Source organism: Myodes glareolus, chromosome 1 (genome assembly GCF_982192425.1).
Source record: "Myodes glareolus chromosome 1, mMyoGla1.1, whole genome shotgun sequence".
Taxonomy (NCBI): Eukaryota; Metazoa; Chordata; class Mammalia; order Rodentia; family Cricetidae; genus Myodes; species Myodes glareolus.
The window spans coordinates 105,067,642-105,072,894 of record NC_142026.1 but is presented as its reverse complement, the minus strand read 5'-3'; positions in this window follow the sequence as shown (position 1 = coordinate 105,072,894).

Sequence of the window (5,253 nt, the reverse complement as noted above, 5' to 3'; positions counted from 1 at the left end):
GTCCCAAACGATACATCTACAACACAACTCCTCTACCTAAGGCTCAGGGATCACTACACAGGAAGGAAACGGAAAGATTGGAAGAGCCTGAGGATCAGAGAGTTCGCTGTGAGACTCTGTCTCCTAGTAATTTCTGAAGATGCACCACTAAAGTCTCACCAGCATGGCTGCCTAAAATAACCTGAACAAAGAGGACAAAAATGTGGAAGGGGAAAAGCTCATGATGTCTCAACCCTAGTCAAAGAACTACAGGCAAATAAAAAATATTGAGAAAGGGAAAAGCAGTCTTACCAAAGAAAGAGCAGACCCATTGGTTATACAATACCAAGTAGTCATTCCTAAAAGCATACATACAAATAACATTATACAGACTGAAAAAGTTGAATATATGTATTAAGGTATTTAGATACCCAAATGTGTGTGTGTGTGTGTGTTTGTGTGTGTGTGTAATACAACAATTAAAAAACAGAGGCCATGAATTTGATAGAGAGAAGGTTTGGAGGGATGGGAAAAAAATTAAAATGATGTAATTACATTATAATCTCAAAAAATAAAAAAAATAAATTAGGGGTACTTGGGAGGGATTGGAAGGCAAAAAGGGAAAGAAAGTGATGTAATTAAATTTTAATTTCAAAAAAATAATTTTAAAATAATATTTTAAATGATAATGAAACCCACTACTTTGTATGCTAACTTAATTTTTTAATTTATATTTCAAAACAATATACTATGTATGATGAATATATAGAATTTTATGTCCCTTAAAAAATACCTTAAACATATACAGAAATTTTTTATTAAAACATTTATAGAACCAGAAATGATTATAATTCATTTATTTACATTATAATAATGTTACAAAAACACCCACTTACCTAAAAGAGAAGAATATTGGAGCTAGGGAGATGGCTTATTGGTTAAAAGTGTTAAGAGTGTATATTGTTCTTACAGAGGACCCAAGTTCAATTGTCAGCACCCACACTAGGCAACTCACAACCATCTGTAGCCACAGAAAGAGGGGATCTGAAGCCCCTGGCTTCTGCAGACATCTGCACTTACAAGTGCATACCTGTACACACACACACACACACACACACACACACACACACACACACACACAATTTAAAACTTATTTTAAAAATTAAGACAAAGTCTCAGAGACTATATGACTTACATACAACTAGTCTTTAGAGGGCATGGGGAAATCACCACCAGGAAAGGCCCCTGAAAACAAAGAAGACAAACCCTACTGATAATCGGCATGCAGTGTTCACTGCAGGACTGACACCTGTCTGAGGGAAGCCCTGCACCTGGCCAGTGAAAGTAGAAATGGACCACAGTGGGCACAAAGCATAAAGGCATATGGCAGGCCCTAACTTAGTGGGCAGGGAGGTGTCTCAGAAGAGAGCTGACTGTTCAGAGAACGTCTCAGCCAGGGTGGCCTGCTGAGTCTGGAGATGTGACCTGTCCGGAAAAACAGTAGAGAACTCCAGCCCAGACCACACACCCTTCCAGTCAGCGTTCTGGAAGATATTTTGAATAATTCTCTGGTCATTAAAGTCCACAGAAAATTTTAGGGAAATTGTCCTACCCAGCACTTTATAAAACCACTTACCAGAAGAATAAACAGTGAGCATTTGGAGATGTTCCTTTAAAAGGATAGGAGACATTCTTAAGTGCTGTTCTTCTCTTTCTCTACTTATAGCCCAACCCCTTCCCTTTACCCAAGAACACACACAGGAGTTCAAAATTAAAGAGCTTAAATAACTTTATAAAACAATAAATCTCTAAGGCAAATGAAGTAAAGATGAATAAAATCTTGGTTCAAGATTGGATTTTGTTTCAGTTGATTAACAAATTTGAAGATTGAAAAAGATTTTAAGAAAAGTTTTTTTTTCTCTTAATCAGGCACAGTGGCACATGAATATAATCATAGCACACAAGAGACTAGGCAAGAGGATGGCAATGAGTTTGAGGCTAACCTGGACTACACAGTGAGTTCCAGGCTAGCCTGTGCCACAGATTGAGACCCTGTTTCCAAAAAGAAGAAGAAAAAAGGAGGAGGAAGAGGAGAAGAAGGTGGGCAAGGAGATGGAGAGGAGGAGGAGAGGAAGGAGGTGGGTAAGGAGAGGAGGAGGAGGGGTAGAAGTGGGGAGGAAGAAGAGGAGGAGGCAGAAAGAGGAGAAGGATGAACAGGAGGAGGATGAACAGGAGGAGGAGAGGAGGAGGAGGAACAGGAGGAGGAGGAGGAGGAGGAGGAGGAGGAGGAGGAGGAGAAGGAGAAGGAGAAGGAGAAGAAGAAGAAGAAGAAGAAGAAGAAGAAGAAGAAGAAGAAGAAGAAGAAGAAGAAGAAGAAGAAGAAGAAGGTAGTAATATTGATTAAAAAAAGTAGAAGGAAGTAGTGATATTGATTTATGGTAAAGTAAGAAACCTTAATATCTTTTGATGCAGATAGAACTCACGGTATGTGTTTCACAAAGCCTTCATAGGAAATCTAAAATGATGTGAAATTCAGCTTGACACCTTGAAAATAAATCCTCTGGAATACACTTGATTATTGTAAATGATTACAATGTATTACTAGACAGTCTTCTAGATACATAATGTAGGTCCTGTGACAGAAGCATTACTTGCTATTTTTTATTTTTAGTAGTCATAAAAAGAACAATGTTGATCATAAGAGAGGCTGCAGCAGCAAGATTACTTTCCCAAGTGGTCCAGTCATTTTTTGCTTTTCTAACATAGTTTATTTATAGTGGTAGTTGTAGTAGCAGTAGACCGTGCGTGTGTGCGTGAGAGAGAGAGAAAGAGAGAGAGAGAAAGAGAGAGAGAGAGAGAGAGAGAGAGAGAGAGAGAGAGAGAGAGAGAGAGAGAGAGAGAGAGAGAACAGAGGCAGTTCTTGTTCTTCAACTCAACTACAATCTGGAATGAACTAAAAACCCTAGTCACTGGGCACACTTGCAAGAAATTTTTTGTTAATTAGATTATTTGAGATTAAAAAAAAGTCACCTTAAATGTAGTTCATACCTTCTGGTATCAACCTTTAGAAAGAACAGGGTAGAAGGAAGCTTATTCTCTTTACCTACTAGCCCTCTTGATACCAATGGCATTCATTCACTGGCATTAGAGCCTATTTCTTCAGCAGAATTCAGGCCTATCTGAAGGTTAGCTGAGACATCAGTGTCATGAACTGAACAGGAACCAGATTTTTGGACTTCAGTAGACAGTCATTTTCGGGCTAGCTGAACCACAGCCCATAAACCACTCTAGTAAACCCCCTTTATTCTAATCTATATTGGAAGTAGAAAAAGATAAGATCTCCTGAGTAAATTGATAGTGTGGGTATCATGGGAGAGGACAGAAGGGGATGGGGAAGAAGGGAGGGGAGCAGAGAAAAACACATAGCACAATAAAAACAATAGAAATAAATCCCCTTTGTATGTAGAGAGATTCATTCTATAAGTTCTGTTCTCCTGGAGAAGCCTGACTAACACAAGAAGTCAGCAATTTTGCGGTATCTCTTCTCTCCCTGTAACCTTTCAAAGGTTCTAAGGACCAAACTCAGGTTGCCAACAAGTGTCTTTACCACTGAGTCATTGTAGCAGCTCTGACATCTTCTATTCAAATTATTCTATGAGTAGCCAAAAGAGAACTACCTTCTTCTCTGGACATAGCATCAGAATATTCTTCTATTTCATGCATTCCACCATGAAGTTATATAGGGAAAATGCACACCCTCTCATTCCTTGATCTAGTTATCTTTAATATCATGCATTAATATCAAACTTTGAAACACAAATATCGAACGGAATTTGAGAGGAAAGCCTGGCAATCTGGAACGGTCTGGTGTAACCATTGCTTCCTACAATTACAAATGATTGCAGCCACTGACTGTGGTTATAAATCCCTGTTTATGTCTGCAGCTCTGACTCATGCCTTGAATTCTCCTCTCTACTTTCAAGCTTTCACTTCCCTGATATAAGTTTCCAGTTGCTTTAATAATGTTTCCAACAAAGCTGAATCCTTTGAGACCAATTTAATGTCAAATGTACCAAATGTGAGCACAATATATTTCTGATTGAACTCAAAAGTTTATAAGAGAAATGACTGGGAATTTATTCTTCGGTGAATGGTTACAGCAACCCGTCATGCCCACAAGATTGTCTGCTGCATAATTCAGACACATGTTATGAAGTCATACTCCCATTATAGAGGTTAAATATTGATACAGACAAGGCTCCATGAGCCACAATTTCCTCACATTCACAGCACATGGCACCTGATTTCCCTGAGAAAGAGACTAAAAGGTAATGGATTTGGACTTCTCAGATCAGGGCGTCATGACCAGGAATCCAGCCTCAGAATGTTTCTGACTGAGAGCTCCTGCCACAGTGCTTTAGGAAACAGGACACATTGCAGAAGATGTCTTATGAGCCGCAGAAGGGTCTTCCATTGCACACATTCAGAAAGCCAAGTGCTCTGGAGATACCCATAGCCTATTCAACCTGGGGTGGGGGAGAAGGGAACTGACAAAATTTTTTTCAGAAGTTCAATTATTTCATTAAATACATAAATCAAAACCAGAAACTTACTGGTCACATATTTATACTTGAAGACTACTGACAACATGAAGGGCTGGCCTGAGGTCCATGACATGTTGATTCTGATGAAAAATGGTGTCACACACACTGAGAGTTCACAACAGTCACCTTGTCCCAGAACCAAAACTACCAATTCTCTTAATCGTGAGTTCACATATAGTTTACCCAAAGACTCAATATGATAGTAGAATAAGAGATTCTCAACTGATTAAAACTGATTAAATGGCAAATGAGACCATGACCAAGTTACACTGATAATTCAGGCTCATTTCTGTTTAAATCAGAGTCTTCTAGAGGGATGGAACCCATGGAATTTTTATAAATTATAAAGCAGAGTTTATGAAATTGACTTAAGAGAGAGGATAGTATAGCAATATCCATCTGCACCTAGAAACACAGAGAACTAGGTCACTGCTCAGTCTATGAAGTTGGATGAATGGCTCAAGTCCACATCTAGTGCTGAATAGCTAGAATCCCAGCAGAATAATGGTTATTCAGGTCATGTTAGAAAGCCAAAGAGGCCAGACTGGCATAAGTAGAAGATGACAGCAAGAGCAACAGAGGTACTTGCTCAGACAAACTGAAGGCAGTCAGGCAGGCCACAGTGATTTTTCCTGAGGCCTCTGTATCTGGGCTTCCTGTTGAAAGATAC